We start from the raw sequence: 27,332 nt of genomic DNA, 5'->3' as shown, positions 1-27,332 counted from the left end.
TCTTCATGGTCGGCTGTGCTGGCACGGGACTTCAGCTGCCCATGGGAAGGGAGCACCTTTATTAATTTTTAGGCAAACGTAATTTCTCATAACGCAGAGCCAGCTTAGTAACCCAGACCTGTCATCTTGGAAAATAGAAGACAGAACCACATGTTAAAGATTTCCCCATATTCTGAGTTTTTCTTTCAACATCAAGGACACCAATACTTTCTTCCTTGGAAAAAAAGAACTAAATTGTGCAGAAAGACTGAGCAGAGGATCCTTGTGTCCTCCCTTGCAGGACACTGCAGAGGTAATTCCCAACTTCTACAGGGTCCCAGGGTAAATGTTACCTTACCTGGCAATCCAGAATGTCTTTTGACTCCACATCTCAGGGAGATGCCACACGTTTTAGTGAGAAGCTAGAAAAAAAAAAAACCCACAAAAAAAAGACGGGGAAGGTACCCAGAGGTGTGGAGTATTTATAAATGAAAATAACAGATGGATTCAGCAAAGTTAAAACTACAAATTGAAAAAATAAATGTATTTGAATGTAGGCCTTGGGCAACATTGCATTAATTCCCTAGCTTTGGACCTTCCTTTTTTCCTCCATTCTTAATGACTACACATCCGATATCAATATGCACTGTTTACAGCTATTCCTTCAGCATCGCATTCCCAACGATGCACGATAGGTCTTTACACTGCATAACAAATCAACCAAAATGCTATTTTTCTTCACTGATGATTCAAAAAACATTCTTTAAAAAAAAATTAAAACTTTTTGCGGCAAAATGTGGTGTCTTATTCAACCCAAAATGCTTCTGAACTTTTTTTTAATCAAAAGACCCCTAATAAACTAAATAAGTTAAAATAGAACATCTGTCAAATTTTAAAATCCTTCTTCCATCCCAAATTGTGCAGGAATTTTCCCTATAAAATTTCTCAGAAGGCTACAGTGTGACTGAACCTGCGTTATTCACTGTAAAAGACTTTGTTGTACAAAGCACTATGTGGCTTTTGTTTTGTGATTTCTAAGAATGCTCCACAGTGGAAACAAAATCAGGGTTAGGTCCCTCCCATTTGTCTCCCCAATTTGATTCTCCCCTAAGGTTCAGAAACACTTGAGAAACCCATTACTTTCTCTTCCTCCCATTTTGCCTCACTCCAGCCTCATGGTGTTCAGTAATATGTAAAACTCTAGCAAAGGCGGCTCTGTGAGGTGACCCGACATCAGCTGCGAACTGGCTCAAATCCTGGAAAATGTAGATCTGTCTAATGACCCTCTATATAGGACCTGCAATGATTTTCAGGTCTTGCACCTGCCATGGATATCATTATACAGTCATTGTAACCAGTCCCTTTTAGGTAACCCTTTTTTGGATCAATTCACTCAGATCTTTTGCCTGCTGGTGTTACTGATGCAGATAAAGGGTAGACCTCAGCAGTACCCAAAATGAGGGACTGTTATTTAGGTGTGCCAAAACCTTCAAAATTCATTTGCTGGGATTTTTGACAGCAGCAGATTTAGGTTGAGATTTAAATTCAGATTCAGAGCTTGTGACTGGACAACATCTCCATTAGGAGTTGTGCCAAGGAAGGAGCGGAGGTTTCCAGGTGTTGGTAAACTGTCCACCCAGGATGGAGAGTGACACTCTGCAAAGGTACTGTGGGTACAGTTGTACCAGGTAGGGACAAAATGAAGATGTGTGTAAAACTAGGACCACGGCTGCCCTTCTGCCTCTTATCTATCACTTTATGGATTTGCAACACCACTTATGGCTAAAATCCAGCCATTGCTCTGTACAGGCTACAGTCGGGAATCTCCACTCTAAATCCTAGGAAGGGGAAAGCGAGGAGAATCTACAAACAGGATTAGTGTCGGGGAATGCAAGCGTGATGAATGCTTCCACATATTACCAAATTGTATATAATTGCTTAAGTATGTAGGAAATCATTGTCGGGGGAAAAAAGCTGTTAATTGGATCATATATGAAATGTGATGTTTTTCTTAATGTCTCAGCTGGTGAATAAATGCTTGCTGACTGGTGCATGATCTCTGTTTTTATCAAATGCCTGTACTAGCAAGCAGCTACGATAATTAATTTTTAAGGGGGATGAAAAAGATCAGCTATGCTTGCAGTCCCAAATGGACGTCTCCTCTCTGATCCACTGGGTTCACAGCTTTAAGTGTAACAAGCGAAAACGGTTGGACAAGCAAAGGAAACTAGAGTGGCACCAAAATGCAAAGCAGCTCCATCGTAATCCGCAGTTCAGCGGCAAAGTGCCATTCCACACTCCTTCCTCTGCTCAGCGAGGAACAGCTTTTGGTTTAAAATGAAAAAAAGACAACAAGAAGTTAAAATTTGTGACCTGTCAGCTTTGGCTGGTCCAAGTTTGCAGCTGGCTCCCGCAGGAGGCACCTCGGCGGGAGCACAGGGCCAGGGCAGCGGTGCAGCTGGGAGTGGGCTCAGTTTGGCTGTACACGTCTTTAACCAAGGATGTGAACTGTGACTGCGGGCCTGGTTTTTGCGATCCCCCTGTTCTCTGAAATTTGCTGAAGCAAATGCAATGAGGTGCCAGCTGCTTTTGGAGGCCGTGGGCCATGCTGCTCGCCAGGCAAGAGGCGTCCGGTTGCGTTTTGCTCTGCTCTGTCGCAGAGCCTTTGCTACTGGCACCTGCCTTAAGTGATTTGATGATCCTCTGCAAATTTGTCCTGCAGAAAGTCTTCATGTGTATGGCAAAATAGAAAGTTGTTTGTTTTGTGAAGCACTTTCTTTGGGGAAGAGCATTATATGTATGAAGTCCTTCCTTTCGAGGAGCTCATCTTCCTCAACCTCTTTGTCATCTTTCAGCAAAAGATCAACAAGGATTCCTTGGCATATTTGTGTTGTTCAGCAGTTGTCAACCTACAAATATTGAACCTGTCTGGAGGACCTGATCCTTTCCCGCATAAAGGTCCCCTGCAAGGATGCTCAGTGCCTTCAGCCCTTCCTGGGTTGAAGCATCCCTCGGCACCTTGCCCAGCCCAATAGGTGCACGCTTCTAAACAGCTGCCAATGCACATGAATTTTCATAAAACATACAGAAAACTAGCGAAATTATGATGTTTGTTGGAATATTCTGTCTAAATTGAGACTTTTAAGCACTAATAATAATTAACTACTTTCTTAGTAACGAAAAAGTCTTAAATGCCTATTTACTTAACAGTCCCCTAGGGTGTCTTTGTTCTGAATGGGCTAAAAAATCTTAGCTGCAAAATAAGCAGGCGATTCCAATCAATAGAGCCAGAGGACTATATTGATTACCAGAACTCCATTCTTTAGTCATTAACCCTGTGAATTCTTTACAAAAGCTGTACAGGACAATTCCTAACCACTACACCGTCTGAGGAGTCATTCAGATATTTGAATGTCATTAAACTTTCATAGCTTGTTTACAGCCCCTTCAGCCTCACCTGAAGGATTGTGCTCCGAGAATCCTCACCACAGCCACGCTCTGCCCAGCTGAACTGACAAACAGCATTAATCAAGCCTGGAAATTTCCTCTGCAGATACGTTTTTCTTGTTGGTTATTGCTACAGAGCAGTGAAATAGTATTCTTAATTTTCCCCCATTTCAGCTCCAAGCCAGAATGCTCTGGCTGGGGATAAACACACCTTTTACTCCTCCTTGTATGGAAAACCACCCGTGTGCCCTGTAGGTCCCTACCTCCATACTGGATGCCACAGGGCTCCACAGGTAGACAAGAGGGGAATGACACAAAGTGGGGAAGTGGGAGGAGGGAGAGGAGGAAGTGATGCCAGGAGAGCTCGTCGAGTCTCTCCACCTCCTTCCCCTCGCTGGGTCCTGTGGGACCTGCCCCCACAACACCTCCCTCTCAGCAGCCCTGTATTTAAGAGCAGATTCTCACATTTCAGATTGAGATAGTTCATGACACATGGTAATGGCTCTAAATGGTAAATTGAATCACACAGACAACAATTGAATAGAAGCAGCACGAATGAGCCAAACACCAGCAATTTAAGGGGATGCTGAAGGAACCCCCAGCAGTCACTGGTCCGCTGCAAAGACAGGCACTCTTCCTCTTCAAAGTTCAGATGGCTCTAATGGTATAGAACATGCAACGTTCTGTAATGTGTCTCTTTGCTATGGAAACCGTGAGCTGGCCAGGGTCTTTGTAAACACACAGAATGGGAATGGTTATTCCTAAATATTTCCATAATGTCTTATATAAATTTCAGCCACAGCTTGTCCCTCGATTGTTTGCACCAACTGTTCTTTTACTGGTTATGGCTTTGACCCAGTGGCCAGTGGGTATGGGGTTTTGGCTTAGGCTGTGTCTGTGCTGGTTACGCAACGCAAACACGGTATTGTTCCTTGCCTCCCACTGTACAATGAAGATTTTAGCCACAACATAGCAGATGAACACCGAGCAATCATTTCAGCTGAAACGGAGGATCTTTTGAAATTGAGCAGCTTGAGAAATACACAAGAATCTGCCTAAACACTTGCAAACAGAGAATGTAATTTCAGAGTCATAACTGAGCAATATTCCTACATTTAGTTGTGAAAATTGTCCTGCACCTTTTTTACAATTAGTACTTGATCCGCTCCAGTTTCAATGTTCCGCCGTTATCCTTATCTGTTTGAAAACTCCCCAAGAGAGCTATAATGAGCCAGGGCCATTCTCATGACTATTGATTTCATAGTTAAAATTATAGCATTTGATTGTTATTTGACCAAACTGAGATTATTGTATGTTTTGAAAACAAAAGCAGCAACAGCAGAAGTCATGTTCCTAGAAAAGTACAAAGTTAGGAGCCGCAGAACAGCACCGCTTCTCCTTTGATCCCGCGGCGCTCTGTGAAAGCCCTCCTCGGGGCTGCTGCTTTACAGACAGCAAACAGAAGGTGCACAGAGTTTCAGTGACCTTTCCAATGTCACCCGTGCATCATGGCAAAGCACGGGACAGATCTCAAGTCTCCTTCCTCCCAGACAGTGCCCTCGCCATTGGTACCCATATTCCTGCACAGGAAACGCTCGTACCTGCTTGCAGTGCTGCTTGTAGTCGGTGGGTGCGTTTTGTGGTGAAGACTCTTTGCAGCACTGAAAGGCCTGAAGTTCACTATATCTTGTGGCTAAGTAAATAGACACTGGGCGACCATTTATGAAGTTTATTTTTCATTGTCACAACACATTTAGAAAATGTTGCTAAACCCAAGGACTTTCTGCACGCTCTGGTTCTTGCCTTTCAACAAAATAAAGCAATCGCAATTAATAATGGATTTCAGATAAATCCAGAAATGTTTTAAGCAAGTTCCTAAATGTGATAAGAACTCCAAATACCTTTTGAATAGGGTGTTTCAAAGGGCTGTGAGGACTAAGTGGCCCTAGTGCATCGTGCAGACGGAACCACCGTTTCTTTGCACTTTGTTTTATTTTTTCAGTACGAGATCAGTATTTTATGACACTGAGGGCAGAACTCACCGTCCTTTCTTTTCTGATCAGAACAGCAGGATTGTTGATTTGCAGGTTGTGTTGAGCTGTGTGAAATCCAATAAGGCTGCGCGGATTTCCTAGCAAAACTGTGGGCACCATCAGGGCTTGGCAGAGGAGTGAAGCAGGAGGTCCCACCCCAGCGGGCAGGAGCTTCCTGAGCTGTTGCCCGATAACTCCACACGAAATGGGGCAAAAGTAGGTGCAATTGCCACATTTTTCCCTTTTTCTAGCAATGCCATGCAAATCATCACTAGTTGAACAAGTGAATTTAAACGTCTTGGCTCCAGTAGCTGCTGCTGTCTGCACCTTCAGAGCAGTCTCATTTTGACGTCCTGTTTTCTTCAAACCACGTCACAGGTCAAAGGGCAGCGTGACACCTTTCCCCAGCTGCCAGCGATGTGCCTCCTTTAAAGAAATCCAACACCCCTGTCCCCAGAGAAGCGGGTGAGGACCGTGTGTCCGTGTGGGCAGGAGGGCCTGGCCCTGCCCTTTCAGGGGGCTCCCATACAGCAGTTCAGCGCCTGGGTGACCCCCGTGCCCCGGGCTCTCCTGAGCGTCACCGTACCAAGCCAGGGCTGAGCTTCCTGGGCATGTGCGACAGCCCTGAGAAATGCCCACAGCTCAAACCGCTCACCAGTGAATGCACCTTGCTGCATTCAGAGGCTCCTCCAGCTCAGATTAATTTGCCTTGGGGAGGAGCGCAGTGTCCTGGGGGACACGGGAGAGCCGATGGGAGTGATGGAGCCCTCCTACACTCAGCCAAGGAGGGAGGGGAGAGCTCTTCAGCCACTCTGGGAAACATCTTCCTCTATGTTTAGCAGAGGAGGTTGGCTGCTTTCCTGTCCTCTGCTGCCTTTTACTTAAGTCTGACTCCTGGGAATCAGTTTTGAAGTGAGGGCTACAGGCAGACCCTGATTGCACGTGCCAGTGCTGCATCCATGCAGAGCTGAGGAGAGGACCAAGCTTTAAACATGCACAGGGGTTCTACAGGTGATCCCCATGCAGCTCGTGGGCAGAAATGCTCACAGTGGTTTAGTTAGGACGAGAGGAGGAACTTGTGCCCAGTGCTGTGTATGCGGCTCAGCAAGTCACCGGGGCGCTCTCTGCATCACCCACCCACAAAATACCTGTGCCGGCAATCCAAGAAAACATTCCCCGTGGGTGGATTTGCCTCAGTTTCTGTTAAACTACGTGTTATCTCAAAAAGTGCTGCTGCTTTCACCTCTGGAAAAGCTGGGCCGTTCAGCGACAGGTCTCTGTTCACTGATCCCAAGAGATGCCAGTACTGCCATCTTCTTGTCCTTGTGAGCCAGAGGCAGAGACACTTCTGCAGTAGAAAGAGGTGCTTAAAGCCTTGTTCTGATTACATCTACTCCACATAAAGCACAGTAACTTAGCTCAAGCCAACAGTCACCCTGGTGTAAAACGGCATCATGGCAGATCAGAACCTGGGTTGTAATCCTCTCACTGCCCCAAAATAAATTTTCTTCTTGGCAGCAGGGCTTAACGATAAATGTTCAATCCTGACTTGTACGTGGCTTAGGAGCGCAAGTCCGGCAGCCTAGCGAGGGCCGCTCAGCGTTCACGGCCGCGCCGCGCCATGCGGGCAGCAGCCACCCCTGGGGCCGCGAGGGGAGCAGGACAGGCTTCCGCAAGTGCCCTGGCTGCGAGGGGCTCGCAGGGAGCAGCCCTGGCAGTCGTGACCGCTGCCAGGGATGACATTTCGGAATGTTTTGCCTTGTAGAGGCTTCGCAAATGTTGTCCTCGGCGCTCCCTGCTGAAGCTCCTGGTGGTGGCTGCGCTGAAGGGAGCAGGAGCCAAGTGATTCCCCTGGAAGGGACAGCTCCATGTCAGGTATCTTCATCACTGTCACACGTATCTTTGATAATATTTACTTACTGTTTGAAAGGAAAATGGCTTTCTAAACCCATTATTCCTTTCACGCATCTGCTGTCATATAGGTCTTTGTGATGGAATGATATAGGATTCATGCACAAAAAATGGACAGAGCAGGAGAAGGTACCAAAATAGAGCGGTACCTCTAGATGGGGCAATGTAAGATCCTGTGTCTGTCAGTGGCAGTCACGCCTTTGCCTTCTGCAAAGGCAAAAAATACAAACTAAAAATAAATAGGTAAGGCGAGCACTGATATCCAGAGGACTTGGAAACTAGATTTTGGCTTAAAGTTTGGGGTTTTTTAAGGTGACATTTCATCCCATCTCATCTTTTCCTGTATTCCCTTCTGTCTAGTTTGAACCCCAGCCTCGACACAGTACAGTGTTTATCTTTAGTAAGATGTAGTATATATTAAAGCAGCAATAACAATAAGTCATTTAGAGTGTACATCACAGGTTACAGAGAAAATAGGGATGCTATTTTATTATGCTGAAGCTGTAAAGCTTGCACTAATACAAAATATTGCTGGCAGTCACTTTGTTTTATTCTTCTTTTAACAACTTACTAACAGTGTGTAAATATAAAAGCAAACTTTGATTTTTCCATCCGGATACACTGAAAACTCTTTCAATAAAAATGCTAGGGTGCATTTAACACTGTGACCAGAAATATTGAAATTTGACAGTTAGGAGGTTAAAGGTTTCAAATTTATACACAGAGGTGTTTTGCTCCTGTCACGGTCATAGCAGCTCGCTCAGGATAACCCCTTTTGCTTACTGAACCTTTGAAAAGCAGAGAACATTAAGCAATACATCTTGGCAGATGCCCTGGGATTTCATACCACCAGCAGAAGTCCATATGCACACAAAAAGTGAACCTCTTAGGTGAAAACTGGTCAAGCCTTTCTCTCTCTCTCTGTTCCTGCACCGTGTGCTGGCAAGCATCTGTCTTGCACTGCTGCCGCCGCCATCCTTTCCGCTAGAATTAAAGCAGAGTTTCTGTAATATTTTTCAGCTATAAGCTACTACTGCTTTTAATTTCCACATAGATTGCTCAAAACGGTGGCATCAAGAGAACGTGTACAGAAGCCATTATTGTGAGGAAATGGCATCAAATAAGTAGGTCTTTTACGTTCCTGCCATGAAGTGGCATAAAAGATAAAACAAAATAAAACGTACTTTGCGCCCCAAATGTAAAGGTTTTTAGATTTCTTCTAGTCTTTATTTTAGGAATTTCAGCCTGTGGTATACATGTGTAATACAGTATTTGCCTCTTTATTGCTGCCTGAGAGAATAAGTGCAGCTGAGAACAGACTAGGTACCATACTGCCTCCAACTTTTTTTTTTAATTACATTTTTCAAGCTCTACCAAAAAACCCACCCAGCTATGTGTTGATTTACTGGGACACCATCACCGCATAGACCTGCTTGAAACATTATAGCTTGGCAAACCAGCAAGTAAAATGATCAACTTTCCTTTTTTGATCTTCATATCGTGGCATGTAAGAGAATCGCTACGGGCATTTCTTTTCATATTCACCATAAAACTGTCCTCATAAATATTACTACAAATACCCAATGGCTTTTTGGCTGATGTTCTCAAAACAATTACAGTGAGAACACATTTTTACACAGAGGCATCTCCGAAACATTAAGGTATGCACCTTAGAGCAGAGCAGAGCCACGTCCCAGGCCGGCAGGTATGGCGGGGCTGGCGGAGGGGATGCTGCGAGGCAGGCAGCCCCGCTTGTGAAATGCTGCCCCGCTGTTGCTCCAGGGGCTTGAGGACTTTAGGGTTGGGTCTAAACTCAGGTTACGGCCCCTATTCACTTCAAACTGAGGAGCGTGCAGCCTCTGCCTTTGTTGCTCGCCGGACCCACACCAGTGGGATCCCTAAGGCACGGGGCAAAGCCCATCTGTTTGCTCAGGGCTTTGCCTGGGGCAAGTGATGGCGGGACCTGGGGCAGGGGCTGAGGGGCAGCTGGTAGGAGATCCTGCTGTGGACTTAGTGCTCTTACAGTGAAACAACAGCAGGCAGGAGTGCGGGAGCCGGTTGCACAGAGGTTTTTAGCAGTTCAGTGACTGTCTGTGAGAGCAGTTTGTTCTCTGGCCCTGGAAAACAGCACGCGGTGGTGCTGAGGCTGCCCAGCGCTGTCCCCTGCAGCGTGTGCCAGGGCCGGGTCTGTCTGAGGCGAGGGACTCCGTATCGAGCTTCTCAGGCTGATGATGTGCTCCAGCAGTGGAGGCAGGAATGCTACGTGGGAAGCATGCAGAAGGGACCATGCTGTACCCGTAAACGGTTTGGGGCTCCCGGTGTGCTGGAAAGTATGCGGAGCTCAGCCCACCTCCTGCGATTCCTCGGGGGTCCAGCTCTCCCACATCCTGGCAGTGATCAGGCTGGAGGTTTGACTTCACACGTTCCTACAGGTGTAAATACTCGCCCAGGCTCAGGCATCTGAGAGCTCAGGTTTCTGCACAGGAGAAACTGTGTGTCTTGCGCACAGCAGAACGGCATGTCCTGCAGGACTCCAGTTTTCCGGCTGTTGGAGCAGCTGTCAAATTACAGCACTTGTACCAGTGGTAAAAGCTGAGCCGTTTTTATTTTGAATGACTTCCCTGCGGAATGGCCCATTCATCCCACCTCTCCCTGGCAGACAGTTCAGGGTACTGTGTATCACTAAGATCCAGCTTAAAGCTGATCATCTGAGGAACATGGCAGAGGGGGACTGTAGGCGATGGAGAGAGGCTGGATTACAAAACGACCAAATCAGAATTGTCAGTTAATGCCACTGAAAACATTAAACTCCTCTATTATAAAGAGCTGCACTAGTCCCCAAGGCTTTCACTGGGCCGTCCAAGTACTAGAAGAAGCCTATTGTAAGCCCCTTGCATTGGGTGAATCTCCCCTGTGCTGCCTTTAAGACATATATCATCCAGGCCCTCAGAAATTCAAATTAAATACTGTGAGGTAAATAAATTCTCCTGTCTCTAGTCTTGCTATAGTTGGTTTGTTTGTTTTCCCCAAATGCTTCTTTATCAGTTTGTTTTCCTCTCCAGCGCTGAGACTGGTCTGCATGAGCCAGCAGCCTTCCGGGGTCCTGGCTCACCTCCGGTACAATCATGCAAAAGAAGCAATTTTTCATTATTGATAAAATGTAATGTCATAATGTCATGGCCTTTCAGGTCATCATCTTTGTAAGTCAGCCATGACATTATCACAATTTATAATGATAACAAATGACCATAATGTTTGCATGTAATTTTCATTGGCTATTGCAGAATTCTAACATCACTCCTTCGAAGGATGGATTTTATTAACACGCAACGGCTATTGCATGTTACTAACTGCTTCTGTTGGGGGCTTTTTGCTAACGTGAAGCCTGTTCTGTCTGATATATAAGATTTATGTACTTAGTAGAAATGTAAGGTTTGGTGGTTCTTTGTTGGTTAAGTACTGATGCAAATCGAGATAATACTTTGCCTTTTTGTAGTAAAAAGTGCTTTGTGATACGCCTAAATACTAATAATTTCTAAATGCTTACGTAAATAAGCACCCCATGAAGATTGCTGGCTGGAAGGTCTGAGTTGAGTGTCAGATTCATTCTTGACTGTAGTGTTGGCTTTACTTATTTAATATTTCATGATAAACTTAAAAGATTTACAGCTTCAGGAGCTGGTGAGAAACATAGGACATTTATTTTCATGTGATATTTAGAGGTTGGAGCTCCAGTCCCCAAACACTTTAAACACATTCTTAGCTTTAACGTAAGGACTGAGAACATCACTGGGGCCGGTTCCCCTTGCTCTGCAGGATCAGGACCTTGGTGTAAGTGCACCGAGTTCAATAGAGCTGAATCCGGAGCACTTGTAGGGAGCACTCTGTCAATCTAATCCGTAAATAAATACTCCTCTACTCCTGAAGCCCTCTGAAGCTAATGCATGAAAAACAATGAAACGCCTGGACACTCCACGCCTCTTAAAAAGCAGAGCCAGGTTTTTGTATGTGTATGTGTGCGTGCATGTGTATGAAAAATAAATTAAAACAAACAAAAATAAATGTTTCTGAAATAGCAGCTGTGAGTTATAGTCCAACAGACTCCACGACAAGCCACCAGGCAAAAGGAGTCTCTGAGCTGCACAATTGGTCCCCAAGGGACATGGCGCCTCGGAGAGGACAAAGCAAGAGCCGGGGACTCTTGGCTGTGCTTTGTTTTGGCCTACGAGGCTTATCAGACCTGCATTGTGATTCATTTTTCATCTGCAGCAAGAAGCTTGCAGGAAAATTTTACCTTTTTTTTTTTTTTCCCTTTTCTTTCTTGGGGCTGCAACTTTTTTCCCTGGAAGTTATAAAATTACTGCTCTTCGCCAGATTTGCAGATTCAGAAAGGAGGAAATACCTGATCTCACTTGCTAATGATTTTAAGGGAAAGAAGGGTAACTTCTGTATCTGCTTTTATTGTGTGGCCACCATGGAGTCTGCAGAAGTCAGAAGGAAGTGAAGCTCTGCCGTGTGTGTTCTGAGTCCATGGGGGTTTTTCTGTGGAAGATACTAGACTAAGTTTCATCCTCTGTCAGTGTGACACCAAGGCTACATGGTTATTATTGCCTATTATATAGGTCATGCAAGCATGTAAAGAGGAGGCACTCTCTTCTTTACAGCGAATTGCATATATAATATCCCATTGTCTGGAGGATCACACTTTATGTGGGATATTGCCCGATTATATTCATGGCCATTCATTTTGTAGGGCTTGAACATCGCTCATATGGGGATCTCCTTGTTACTGTCTTTGAAATCTCTGCCATAAAGACTAGTTTCATCAATTTTCCAAGCCTACTGGTCTACAAAGGCCATCCATGGCAGTTCAGCCTCCATACTGTAGTTGCTCAAATAGACCATAGGTAGTTGGTTTGTATGCTTAAAAGAGTATGTTCGTTCTCAGCAGCGAAGGGGGCTGAACTCCATTGCAGTGGAGTTCCACTTGCATCAAGATAGATTCTTCTAAGTCACTTTAGCAGAAAACTGCTTGAGCTATCAAAGTTAGTATGTGCTGCAAGCAATGAACATTAACCGGAGTCCTGGGAGATACCAAAAGAAACCAAAGTGTCTGTGCTTAATTGTCCTTCCTGAAATACCTTTTTATTACACATCCCTGTTGTTCCCTTAATTTCCTCAGTCTAACTCAAGCTTTTCTTTCTTTCTTGGATGTGTCGACAGCCCAGGGGCTTGGTTGTATCAGGGAACGTTTTGCAAACACTTAGTGAGATTGGTCAGGTCAATTTTAGCAGAGCTCCATCTCTTCTCTTATGGTTCGTGTCCTCAAAGATAAGATGCAATGAAGTATGGGGGTACTTGGGTGGATTTACCTCAGTTTCTGTTAAACTACATGTTATCCCAAAACACTACTCCCTGAATTTTAAAGATGATGGATACATCACGCAGCTTAATTGGTGTTTTAATAATGTTTTATTTGATGACACACATAATGAGGTGTCCGTGAGATTGCATGATACCATTGCAACAGTCCACGTAACTTCCCAGGTGATTGTTACCCCGGCATCACTTCTTTGCTTTTCAGCGCCCCAGCCCCAGCTCAGCACTGGCCCTTTCATCAGCCGCCCGGCTCGGATGAGTCCTCCTGCTTGTCTCGATCTGCACAGAGGCTCAGAGCAGAACCAGAGGCTGCTGTTCCACGGAAAGAGAGAAGGATCTACGATATCGCTGAAAGGCACAAAGAGCCTCCTTTGCATTCTCTGATCAAGCCTTCTTAAGCAATTGTTTCATCGCGGCGTTGTTCTTAGCTGGCCCGTGTAGGCTTCCTCCCACCAGATGCTCATGCCTATGTCCGAGCTCAGTAACAAGCTGTTATCCAGCTGTGGCACCGATCTGCTTTGCTACAGATCCCCACCACCTGAGAAATATCCACAGAGAACAGGCAAAGGCTGGTTTCGGCTTGGCATGACCCGGTGCTGCTGCGCCGCTTCTCCTCGCGGCGCGCAGAGGCTCGCGCTGGCTGGGGCAGCGGAGGGCTCAGGGAACAGCGAGGACGGGTTTCGCTGGAGGGGAGGCGGAGGTGGGCGTCCCTGCCGGAGCAGAGCCGGAGCCGCTTGATCCTTCCAAAGCACATGGGTCTGTTTTTCTGAAGGCTAAATAAGTAGTAACGTAACGCGTAGAATTAGCACAGATTTGCCGCTCTGCCGCTAACGACGGGCTTGCTGCCACAACAGCAGCTTTGCCGCTGGGGCAATGTTTGTCTGGGCTGTCAGGCCTCGGCTCGGCGCGAGTGCGTGCTGTGCGAAAGCAAACGAAAGGGGAATTATACAATATTGAATGTGGACCTGTCTCTAAATGCATTGAAAATGTAGGTTATTGTCTTTTGGCATTTCCTAAAAAGCCTCTTGAGCTCCTGTTGGCAACCGCTGATATTGAGGGTACTTTTAGCTGTTTAAGTCTTCCTCTTCTAACAGGGGTCAAAGGGCTGTAAAGATCTTCTCAAAAGGATATAGAAGGAATCATTAAAAGGGAGGAGGAAGAAAGTGACAGAAGGTCAGCCTTTTTTTTTTTAATGGGTGCATCCCCGAGGGGGTCAGACACAGTTGTGCATTATACTCCAGCTCCAGTACCTGACTTTTAGAAACCTACAGCAAATCTTATTAGCACTTCCATAAGCATAAAATACAGGACAGAGCCCAATGTTCCAGGCAGAAGTAAAAGAGAAAAACCATGAAATAAATCAATTTAGTTTTTCAGATGAATTTAAATCAACATAGTGCAAGGATATGACGGAGATGAGGACAAATACTCAAATATGTGCAAGGCATTTTACGGTCCCTGGGAAGCATGTGCATGTATCTGTGTGTGTTTAATTCCTTGTTGATCTTTTTTTCCTTAGAGACAAATTTACTGTATGCTCATTGCTATAGCATGTCATGTAGCTTTTTGTAAGGACTGGTGTAGGGCAAAAAATTTACCTTTTTATGTGACACAGCCAAACAGAATTGTGAAGGTTTTCAGTGATTTCTAGACAGCAAGCAATAAACTGCGTTTGCACCCACACACTTACTGCCTAACACCCCATCTGGTAACATTTCCACGTCTCCAGGAAAGAAATCAATAGCAATAATCTGTGAGGGCCTCATAGGGTGTATATTTTTTTATCGCACTGCTATTTGGAATTTTTTTCCTATCTGCTTACAGCACTAGATTGTTCTTTTTTTTTTTTTTTTTGGTTAGCTAACATTGAAATCTTGGAACCATTATTATATTTTATAAAAAGCAGTAACTAACACCGAGGTCAGAATAATATATTCTAAACACTCATATTCAATAATATCGTGGTGTTCAGACAGCAAAGCCCTATTCAGTGAAGGCACTGAAAAATCTCATACAGTAAGAACCTGCGCATTTAAAATGACATGCTAGCACACTTCAAAGACTAGCATCCTAAAAATTCATGATTACTTAAAGATAGTTTATATTAAAAGGGAGTATACCTCCAGCTTTCATCTTGCTCCAATGCAGAGAAGAAATTGTCCTTATATTCTGAAATTTAGAACTGTGTCACTGTTGGTTTTCTGTGTAAGGAGGAAATATGATGCTTTGTTACTGGTCTTATTTATTGCAGACCTTGTCTGGAATCTAGTATTGAAGCTGTGCTTGATGAGTTGCTGCCTTGAACTTTTCCACTGATCAATGCTGGTGCTATGGCTGCATGAAAGAATAGCTTTCCTGAGGAGAAGCTATCACATGGGAAACACACTACACAGTAAGCTAAGAAATCTGCTATAATCTTGTATGCTTAGGCTTAGAAACGTGTTTCCCAAAAGAAATGGTGATAGTGAATGACCATTTAAAAACTGAGATGTTACATGAGCAAGAGGTCAGGTCAAGAACAGGGAGGTATTAAAAAAAGAGAGAGAGAAAGAAAGATGGGGGAAAAAGAAAGAAAGAAAGAGGCAGAAACCTTCCTTTCACTAACATGATAAGACACAACTGGACAAAACGCACAGCTGAAGAAGAGGACATTACAGAGCCAGGAGACAGGAATCATATTTCTTCTTCTCCCTGCAGTGACAAATAAAAGGTTGTTTTGATTTTTGCTGTACAAATAATAAGCTTTACTTAGAAACTGTAGCTGCCGAGTTGTTCTCCCCAAAAATATTTTTCACTTTCTGTCCTAGTGGCAACAGTAGAGGAAAGAAAAGGAAGCAGTTCTGTAATCAGCATGTATTTTATTTACTCACCTATTGTCTTACGCATCCTGCAGTGGGGGTGGGATTGGCACTCTGAACACAAGGCATGTCCTTTGGAAGTGGGATTTCAGCAGTGTTTAGCATGGGCAGATCTGTGTCTGTGTCTACCAAGCCCTTTCCTTTGTGCCAAGGCTGTCAGTTGTGTGACACCGTTATTTTTCCACGTAGGAAATACACTGTGCTGGACCCACTGAAATCCTTTCTTTTAAGTCACCGAATCACTTTCTCATTTGGTTACCCGCAGGGCACGTAGCAGGTCTCTGTCCGTGCAGTTGGCTGTATTCATGCCTCCCTCTAAGTAATCCAGTTGTAACAAAAACACATTTACATTTTTGGAGCACTGTTGCAATAGCGATCCCACAAAGACTAATTAGGTAGATGCACAGGGTGTCTCTGGTTGTAAGCGAACATTTTAATATATTTTTATTTTTGAAGTTAGTACCAAATCTAAAATCTCTGGATGAGTTAGCCTTATTACTGCTATAAATGACTGCTCTTACCTCATTTTTGCCCCTACAATTCACAACTTGTCTGGCTTCATTTGCACTCTGAAAAGTTGAGAAGCCAAACCTCAGCACTAGCAAATAATAACACTGTAAATAAGTATTCAGGAGATCGAATTGCTGGTGGAAAGGATAAATGGGGCTGAGAATCCTGGCCTGCCCATGGATATTGCAAACAAGAGTTGCTGGATTTTTTTACATTAAGTAAGCTCATAAGGATGGATTTGGGCAGATAATCTTTGATTTCTGTTTGTTTGTTTTTAAAATCTTACCCTCCATGTCTGTGTTCTTTGGGTAGGAGAAAAATAATGCTCTTCTAATTCACATCGTTGCAAGAAAAATAAATCCAGGGTGTTCAGGTGCCATGGGAAGGAGGGCTATGTAAATACTTCACTCAGTGTTATTTTTACGTGTGATCCAAAGACTATGAATGAGAGCACTATAAAAGATAACCAAGGATAGCAAACCTATTGTCAATTGGCTTGAAATTTCGGTATAAGGGTTCCTACCTCCAGCAGAAGATTTTAGGTGTGTAAACATTGAAGACAGTGAAAACCACTGACATACAGAGACAGTCAGACCGTTACAGGTGCTGAGAACAGTATACTCAGTCAGTATGATCTTGGTCCGAACATTTGAATCTCCTCTTCTAATACTATTGAATTAAATTTGGTAGTCTAAATTAAAACACAAGAGTAAAAACTTAATGTTTGCAATAAAGTTATATTTGAGCTCAGTCTTTGATGATAAATAAGCCATTCAGTTATGTACATCTGCCAGAGCATTCATAGGAAGCATTGGGCTTAAATGAGTTGTGACCTTATGAGACAGTCTACTGTTTGGAGACTATATAGGTGACTGCTGGGTTTTGAGTCTTGACCTTTCTGTTTATATTCATCATGAATGTGCGGATACTTGTATTCTTTCCGGAAAAAGGCTGTCAATCTTCACACGAATTTTAATGCCTGTGCAATGCAGAACAGTGGTGGATCTTAGCAATAACAATCACCGGCTGACTAAAATTAACTAATTCAGACTGCTATGCTAAATTGAGTATGAGCGGGTTTGTTTCAGGCTCGGCATGGAAGCACAGGTGCAGTTGATAAATAGGGACACATACGGTGCCTAAATACGCTCTCGCTCGTAGTGACCTCCCAGCAAAAAAGCTCTGACAAATCACTTGTGACTTTCCAGAGCTCGTCGAGCTGCTGTTCAGTTGATCCGTATTTCTCTAGACTGGAAGTGACAGGAAGAGGCACTGATACCTGTGAGCTCAGAAGGGACTTGAATTCCTAGCCCAAAATCATGCTGCCTTCCAAGGACTGGCCACGTAAACAGCGCCTGACCCCTCCACCAAGGACGAGGCTTGTCAGTCTCTGTCCTTCATCATACCTCCTCCCTTACTTCTGCCACAAAAGTTCACTGTTGTTTAGGGACCATCTCAGGAGCTCTTACACCATCTGCCTCATGAGTTGGGAAGACCCCTCTTTCCTCCTCTGCCCACTCCAGGGAGGCTCAGGCAGTCTCCTCAGAGTGCAACCTGGGGCAGACTGGCATCCTGGCATTGCTTCTGCCCCCAAAGCTGCTGAGATACACCACTGCTGGGAGGTCTCAGCTCAAATCACTCAAATAGCAATGTAGAATATAGCCTAAAATTATGATGACCCCGTTCCAGGCATGGGATGCTGAGGTCGCCTGTGGGACTCTGGAGCAGCCACTCTCTGCCTTGCTGGGACAAGGGCACAGAAAGAGTTCTCCACTGGTAATCCCCAAAAATAATGTTCTTTTATAATTTTAACCCAGTCTAGTGCTGATTAGAAAAGGAAACTTCTATCAGGGCTTTGGTACCCTAAGCAGAAGAGCTTCATGCAGGCCAGACATCTGATTCCGTGTGGCAGAGCTGTCCTGAGCCCTCATTTCCCTATGGCCATGGGTTTTACACTGGTATCACCTGCTCTTCCTCAAAATCCCTCCCTGCTTTTGCCACCCCTCCTGCATTCTCACACTCTTTCTCATCCTCACTAAGTGTTTTCCTCACAAATTATACCTTCACATATAGCTTCTTTATCAGAATAAGCCTCTCCAGGGTTCTTCAGGGGAACGTCAGCTGGGGAAGCAATTATCTGAAGAAAAAAAAAAGAAAAAAAAAGAGTTTTCTTCGGCTGCCAACTTTCCAGGAGCCAGGTCAGTCCTAGCAAGGATACACAAAGGTATTTTTCAAGCAAATATTACAGAGCTCTTTCACTAAAGGCGTATTGGCTTAAAAGGGCTCCAACCCTACTGATATCTGAGCTTCTTTCGCCCAGAATTGTTCAAATCAATGCAAGTTATATTGCTCCTTTCTCCCGTGCTAGCCCAAGTAAGCTTTTATTACCTTCTATTCCCTGCCAAAGTCACTGTGATCCCAGTCAGTGCCCAGCCGTTCATTGCTGGCAGCGCTTTTCTACCTGCCATGCCCTGTACGGAGAATTATGCACAAGCAGTTGCTTAAGCAGGGTGCGAAAAATACCGCTGTGAGGCAGCTTCAGAATGACTTCGCTTGCTTGTTTCTGCCAATATCCCTGTCCTTGTTTGCGTTACCGATGGAAAAGGGTAAATTAAATTATAGTAAAATGTCTTCCTAAATATGCTTTCTCACTCCTCCTTCGTGTATACAAGCGCTGCAGACATAGCGAGAGATTATGTATCCCAAAGGAATTTGGTGCAATATTTTGTAATTCTGATTGAAATGTGTTCTGTCTGGTCCCCATAGTTTAATTTAGAACAATTAAGGTTCAGAGTACATGAGCTTGCAAAGCACATTACAAACAATGGCTGCAGAATAAACTGCAAATCAATCCACACTAAATCACCCTGAAAATCCCTGCGAACACAACAAAGAGGTCTAGATTCACAGTCCTTTAATACAATCTCCTCTGTCTTTGTAGCCATAAGTAGTTCAGCTTCTTCCTTTATGGAAAAATGTGATCAAATTATTTTGGGTTTGGCGGTTTTTTGGTTGTTTGTAACCTGAAACAAAACAATAAAGAATTGTCCTATATGTGTTTATGCAGGCATGTCAAATCAAACCGCAAGAGAGAAGCCGCTGCTGTGCTCTGTTCTCTGCTTTACCTTGCGAAGCTTATTTCTAATGATTGCCTTGCTGCTTTTATACAGGATATAGATGAGCAGTGGGTACTAATATAATTAAACCTGATAAGAGGGTGTCCTGAATATCATGCACGTGCGTGCCCAGCCTGTGTAATAGGGCTAGTACATGTCGCACATCAACTTTCTATGATTTTTACATTACCTTTATTACACTGGCTGACACCCACGTTCTCTGCTTTTATGACAGTAGCTTTTCATTTATACTGTACCTAAAACATTATTTTAAGTGGGGTGAAGTCAGGTTAAAAAAAAAAAAAAGTAAAGTTCCTCTGATTTCTGCAACACTGAGATTTTATTTCATGTGTGTGCAGACTCTTAAGTCTCAGAAGCAGTCGACAATATATGATGTTTTTCAGCAGATAGTCTGGCACAGCATATTCCCATATTCAGATGAACGGGCACGCACACACAGATTGCATCGCCATCGTATGCGGCCATCGGGAGAAAACTGGTTTTTTTGGTTTTGACTATGAAAAGAGACAGCGCCTCGATCCAGCCAGGGCTCGTGCCTGGTCTCCTTTTCAAACCCCGGACAATAACCTATTCCTCACAATCAAAGTTCAGTGAAGGGAAATGGCTTCCAGGAGAGCGCAGTAGCCCGGCCAGCCCCGGAGCAATCGCACTACGTGACAGAAGGGAAAGCAGGAGCTATCAGGGTAATTGCCTCTGGAAATGACTACGGGGGAGGGCCTGATCCAAAACCCCCACCGGTCAATAAGAGGCTCCTGCTGACGTGGACTCACATCATCAATTGTTATATCAGAAAGATTTTTTTCCAGGACAGCGGTTCCAATTTGAATGTTCTTTGCACAGAGCAACAAATACGGGTACCCAGCCGTGGGACGAGGCAGGGGCTGATTTAAGGAGGTGATGGGGCTGGCATACGGCTGACATGTTCATCAGCACTTCTCTAGGGTTCAGGTCGTCTCTGCATAACCCCGCAGGTTTCTCCGTAATTACCTTAGTCATAGTAATATCAACGCTAGTGATAGATAAAGAAGGCATATGAATGTTGATATTTTTCCACATTGCCATTTTGCTGCATCCTGCAGCATTTTGTGTGGTGCACTGTGCCCCCGACGTGGGTCCTGTGCGTGGGCAGGGAGACGTGCAGCCTCGCGTGCCGTCCTCGCGGACCGGCACAAAGCCCGTCGCATCGAGGTCGCCATCCCCGCAGAGCAGACGCAGGTTTATGGATGTTTGTGCTCCGTGCAGCGCAGTCGTGCCGGGCCTGTCGGACGTCCCCCGTGACACCTCCCGCCGCCGCAGAACCCTAAGCGGAGTGCAGCCCTGAGCCCCAAAATGCCTTCGGCACATGTCAGTCACATCCCCATTGTGTTCAGCCCATTACAGGTTTTACATTTTCCAGCGAGGGCAATGTACAGCCTAGCTGAGGCCAATCAATACGCTCCAAGACCATTATCCTATAAAATGCCCACTTATTTAAAAAGGGGGTGGGGGGTACAGACCTTCCGATCTGATCCAGCTCTGTTAAAGTCAATGGCCAAACTTCCATTGATTTTCAGAGCCGAAGAGTTGGCATGTGCTTTAAAATATTCACAACCCGGGAATAATAGCAACAAGCAGAAAAATATAGAAGCGGCATCCTCAATCCGTATACTATGGTCTGCGTGATACTTCTGCCATTAAAAATAAACAGTCAGCTGTTTGGGAGAAAATAAGGGTGCATAAGCAACTGTGCGTTGCAGAATCCCTCAACGCGTAGGCAGTGATTATAAGGGCAAGGCATAAAAGCTGGTAGGTGTTTTTTTTGCATGTTCTCACACTGGTTTCTGAACCACTTTTTCCTTCCCCCCAGCTAGCGCTGCGCCCGCTCCGCTGTTGTGCTCATTAGCCCAGTTAAGCTGCACTGCAGGATTCAGCTTGTTATTTTAAGTAAAATAATTTAATTAATCTGGGATTCCATAATTATTCCTTTTGGGGAGATAAACATATTTAATCTGAGTACAACAATGTTTGTTCCCTAACCTGGGAGCCCTGGATTTTAAGCAGAGCCAACAGACGATTTTCAGAGAGGTATTAGCACAGCACTTCTGTCTGCGGTGCTGTCTGTGTCGTGCCCCTAATCCTGCGCCGCTGCTGTGTGGAAGCAACAGGGAGTGCCGAACTCGTAAAGACCTTTAGGAATTAGGTAACTTCCTCCAGGGTACGAAGCTCTTCTGTCAAAGGTTCCCGGTATCTGTGGGGTTAGTGCTGATTTGTGAGGATTGCATTAACTGATTTTCAGTGTCACAGTGCCACTGGTGAAAAGGGAGATGATAAAAGACCTTCCTGATGAAAAAGTGCTGCCATTTTCATTTCAAACAAGGCTCTGGCATGGTTATTTTAGCCTTACGTTCGCTGGGACAGTATGGATGAAAAGGAAGCATAAGCACTTTGGTCTGTAGCTATGGAGGTAATGGCTGGGAGCTCCTTGCAAGCCTGTCCTTGGATGCTGGATTGTGGGGATGGCTGTGGGGGGGTCCCTCCTGGGGCCATCGTGATGTAGTGATGGGGACCAGCTCCAGACAGGGAAAAAAAATCACTCTTTTTTTCTCTGGAAAAGTTTCTAAAAATTCTTCTCGGTTTGGAGCGATGGACACACAGCTCCTCAGCTCCCAGGAGCTGCACACTGGGGCCGGCCTTATTCCACAGCAGGGTTTGTGCTTTGAAATTTTTCCTCCCACCTTGGGAGAAGCCCCGTGGGTGAGGCTGCCACCCGGCCCGCGGCGGAGCGAGGGCTGCGGGCCGCCGTGGGTCCCCTGCCTGCCCGGCCCCAGCGGCCAGCGCCGCTCCCTGCCCCGGGCCACCCCACCCTGGGCCACCGCCACGCCGTGCACATGCACCTGAGCCTGGGTTCACGCTCTGCCCTTCAGGTATCTCTGAGTCTGTGTTTTGACTCCATTCAGGAACATGTCTGCTCCCTTCTGCTCTTTCTCCTGTAAATGCAGCAGTTCTACAGCTTCGTGGGGCTCCACTACAGAGGAAACATTTTTATCTTAACAGCCGGTGACCCAGGAGGTTTATATATATGGGAGGACACTAACCTTTGGTCTAAATATTTCATCCTTGTTCTCTGCTCAGAGAGGGATTTTTATTTTCCTCTAAACATCTGTGAAATACTTCTTGGCCATTTTAGAGTCCTTCACATATAGGACTTGAAAAGACACTTCCTTCTCTGTCTGTAGTATTTCAGATGCTTTTATACAAGAAGAAACATCAGATGACTTTGCTTGTGTCTTTTTTAATTACATCAGTCCTTGAATGAAGTGCACGGCCAGCGGGGCCCATCCTGCCTCCCAGGTGAGTGCCTTACTCTCTCAGCAAGTCGCTCGTGCTCGTGGCTGCTCTCGCTGCCTCCAGGGACCCTTCCAAATTGCATTTCTCAACAGGAGGGGTGAAGAGCGGTTTCTTTCCTGGCCTCCCCATGTGCTTTTCCCCTAGAAGAGTACAGTTCAGTAGCCATGACACCGCTATACACAAGCCTCTCAGGCAGAAGAGGAGAAACCCAAGTCTCCCTCCACCTTAACCACAGGGTTTCTCTGGAGAAGGGAGGCAGCACCTCTTCCCCCAGCTGTGTGAAAAGAAAGGAGAGACCAGACAGCACAGGCGAGGTTGGAGGGGTACGAAGGAAAGCACAGCAGGTGGAAGAACATCCTCTTCTTGGTCCCCGAGAGGTGCTGACCTGCTGACCCCGGTCGTGCTGGAGGAGCTTCTGGCAGCGTGGAGCTGCGGCCACTCAAACTTTAATTTTGAAGACAAAGTTTGAGCACCTCAGAAATCAAAATACAAGAGGTGGTAATTCTGAGGATGGTGTTTCTGAAATCAGGAACCTGAATTTCACCTAAAGCTCTTTTTGGATCCAACTTTTGACAGCTGCTACAATTAATTTTGTTGGATTTGATGGAGTTTCCACATGATTTGAGAGTGCTGCCATGTAGAAATGGACATAAGCATGTGCTTAAAACTTAAGCAAATGCACAGATGCTCCTTTGAACTTGAGGGACCAAGAATATCACAGAATCACAGAGTCATTAAGGTTGGAAGGGACCTTCAAGATCATCACGTCCAACCGTTAACCCAACGCCACCATGCCCCCTAAACCATGTACTGAAGTGCCACATCCACACGTTTTTTGAACACTACCAGTGATGGTGACTCCACCACCTCCCTGGGCAGCCTGTTCCAATGCTTGACCACTCTCTTGGTGAAGAAATTTTTCCTAATATCCAATCTAAACCTCCCTGGCACAACTTGAGACCGTTTCCTCTCGTCCTATCGCTGGTTACTTGGGAGAAGAGACCAACACCCACCTCACCACAACCCCCTTCCGGGTAATTGTAGAGAGCGATGAGGTCTCCCCTCAGCCTCCTCTTCTCCACACTGAATATGTCTTGAAACTTCTCCTGGCTTGACCTGTGCCAGCAGGAACAGAAGGAGAGTCATCTCTTACGCTCTACTCTATCTACTCATTTTGCGTGTTTTTTTCCTTCTCCTTTAAAGTTGCATTTTAACCAATCAACCAGAAAATTTCCAAGCCATTAGTGTATCCCAAACAGGAAAGCCATGTCTACCCACTGCCAAAGAGCAGGAGGACAGGACACAATGGCACATGTCGGGGTCCCGGCTGGTGGCCTTTCCCTTGGCCACCAGCACGATCTTGTGAAGAGTGATGGGCACTCACCCTGGCTGCGGGGTCCCTCCCATGCCGCGTCCTGGGGTGGCAGGGCTGGCGGCTGCCTGGGCTGCCGCCGGGTAGAATACTAATTTCATGAGGGATTTATTGGAAACAAGACTTCAGATTGAATTATGGTGTAATTATGAACTGTATTTGTGTGTGCTACAAGACTGGGCAACTTGCCACTGGGCACAATCCTCTGTGCATCAAGCAACCGCGGGAGAACCTGCCAGTGCTGCCAGCCCTCCCCTCTCCCTCAATTAAACACTCTTTCTGACTGCCAGTTACACGAATTAAACTGTTTTAGCCTCATTTACAATATCATAAGTGAAGAGCGACAGGCTGAAATCATCAAACACCCTCAGCTTTCAGCAGCCTTACTCCTGCAATGACCATATGCTTGCGCACAGTTGTCTTTCTCAGCTGATCTGCTACAGAATTAATTGACACTCAGATTTTAGCTTTAACATAACAGCTGTTAGCTGTAAAACAACAATCAGGGCCGCTCTTTAATCAGAAAATATACTAGCTACCTTAAGGGTCTAAGTTTTTTGACAGCTATGAGTGATTGCTTATGCTTACATGATCCAGGCATAATTTTAGACAAAGTTTAAATACTGCTAAATGCGCCGCTTAAAAAAACACGTCCCCCTCTTTTCTTTTTGCCCAGATGATGTTTGGCAGTTGGCAGAGAGGCAGACGTGGAGCCGAAAAATAAAGGATGAGTCGCTGTGACAGTGGTGCGAGGCAAAGGACCGGCTTCCCCACGCCAGTCCTGGCTCCTGCCAGCAAGCACCCTGAGTCTGATGTTTCTATGAATATCTGAGAAACCTCCTTGGACAGCTTCTCAACTGCACGAGTGATTTACCCCCAGCTGGAAGAATGGGCTTGAATTCGGCAAATACATTTAACAAAGAATGGCTGCTCTTAAAAAGCAATTGTACCACGGGATAAACTAAGCTGCAAAGGCATAAATTGGACGGGGAAGCTGGTTTTCACAGTACTCGGACATCTCACATGGGCAGCCAATTTCAAAATTTGGGTGCCTAAGTCTCAACACATTTAAAAGTACGATATTTCTTCTGTTCTTTTGTTTTTGCTGATCTTTCATCCTGCTTAGAATTATACTTTTTCCTTGAGTTCTAATAAAATGAGTTAAATAATTAATGCCACAATCCAATAACTGATTATAGAATTTTTTTCAAAATTGCATGTAGCACTGTTCACATACTAAATCTTTTTGATTAATGATTTTTAAAGAAGGCTTGTTACATCCATAATGTAAAAAAGCAGAGAGATGTAAGCTATTGAAGTAAAATTCTAAATACCTTTTCTGAACAGTAATCTATTTTATAAGCTTGATTCTTGATGTATATGTAGGAAATACTAACATGGAAGAAATATTCTAAAGAAACTGCAGAGAGAAGCCTCCTCTTCCATACCCCCCTGAAATCTAGTTTATGTCCATAGGTGAATTGCTGCTGTGAAGCCACTACAATTTGACTTTGTACAAAAAGGGTCATTGAACAGAAGGTCAGGCAGCTGGCCATTTCCATTTCAAAGATGCTATCAAAAGGGCAAGAGGCAGTTCATCCAGCAGCCCTTTAGCAAACAAGATTTTCTCCTTTCTCATTTATGATATTTTTTATGCTAAAATAGTTTATAGGCTACTGAGAGAAGGGCCTTGATTCATTTTCTTCAGAAGGAAAGTGGACTAAGTGGAGCTTGGAAAGGACTTCAGTTCAAGAAATCAGGGGAGCTTTTGAGTAATGAGGAGCCATTTGGTGTCCACTTATCAAGAGCCTGGCAGTAAGGCAATAAATCATTACAGGGACTCCCAGCTTCAGCTGAAGACAATCGGAAAAGGTAGCTCTTTTATTACAAATTATGGCTTATCGCCTCCTTAATGGCAGGCCTCAGCTTTACGAATACATGAGCTTATTAATCAAGATAAACCAAACAAGTTCAGAAAAGTTTGGGGATCCTGCCGGCCAACGTGCCGTCCCGGAGGAAAGTCCACCGCAAGGTTTGCAGCGCTGCCTGACAGCCGGGGGCACGCTCCGTCCCGCCTGCCGCTCGCTGCCGGCCCCAGCGCTGCCGCTGCCTCTGCGATTAGAGCACTGCCCCTCGCCAGCGAGCGGCTGACATTCACCCGTTACCGCGGTCTACGAATCGGCTGTTCCTCCTCTAGTATTTCGTGCGCCTGCGTAGCGACCCAGACAGAGCCAGAGGTTCTCCCGGACGCCTCGCCCAGGCGTGACTCTTGCAAAAGGGTCCCTGCTCGGTAAGGGGTTGGTGGCTTAGCTGGTCATTTTAAGGAAAAGAAATATATCTTGCTCTCAGGAAGCAGTTTAGGTCCCATATTTTACTCTACGTACCGTGCTGCTTGTCGTCTCAGGGTGCTTTTACGCTGCAGCTTCATGGATTTCATTTCACAAATACAAGGGGGAAGGCTATCTTAGCAGCGTGCTGTGGAACTGAAACACCAGAGCGCTCGTGGCCAGGAGGCGTGAGGCCCCGGCTCCTCCAGGCAGCCCTTGGGAGGAGCGAAATATAAATATTGACATTGCTGAAAAGCAAATAAAACAACCGTTCTGTACAAATCAGTGTGAGAATTTTAGGCTTCAGTAACTCCTTGTTTATCAATGGATAGAACGAAGGATGATTTATGGGGCAAATTTTGAAAGTGGGTCCCCACTGCAAACAGACTCCTGTCCCGTGCTTGGGCTTGTACATGCAAAACAACTGATAACAGCCCGAAACTCCAGTGAATCTTTGGTCATCCTGCCAGCCCTTGCCATGTCAGAGATAACCGAGTGAGCTCACAGCTTCCTCGCCAGCACAAATATTTTCAGAAGCACGTCAGCGTAAGTTCAAAATATGTCACTGTAAAATGTTTATACAAGATCGAGCTGAAAACCTATCAATATATCCGTGCTATACCAATACATCCTGATAATAAGAATGCATCATCACAGCAGGTCAATATTTATTGGTGTAAATCAACCCGTTGCCAATGTGGAAATGGAGGTGTCTGTTACCTGCAATTGGAAGAGTTGTACATTCAATTATAAAAAACTAACAAGTGAAGGCTTTAGCTACGATACAATGATGTCACTCCCTTGACTTGATAGAGCTGCATCAGTTTACACTAGATAAGTCCGCTCTTAAAAGCCTTGCCAGAACGTATGGGAAGGGCTCGCACGGCTTTTACGCGGTGTAGTTACAGCGGGCGGCACAGCCAAAGGTGCGGTGGGCAGAGGGGTCCCCTGGCACATGGCAGAGGCGGCGGCACCAGACGGCAGCCCGGGGAGCAGCAGCCCGGCCTGGGTGAGCCCCTGCCCTGCGCTCAGCTCCCCGCAGCAGTGCCCGC

The sequence above is a fragment of the Phaethon aethereus genome, assembly GCF_964289735.1.
Source record: "Phaethon aethereus genome assembly, chromosome: 12".
NCBI lineage: Eukaryota > Metazoa > Chordata > Aves > Phaethontiformes > Phaethontidae > Phaethon > Phaethon aethereus.
This window is presented reverse-complemented; position numbering follows the sequence as displayed.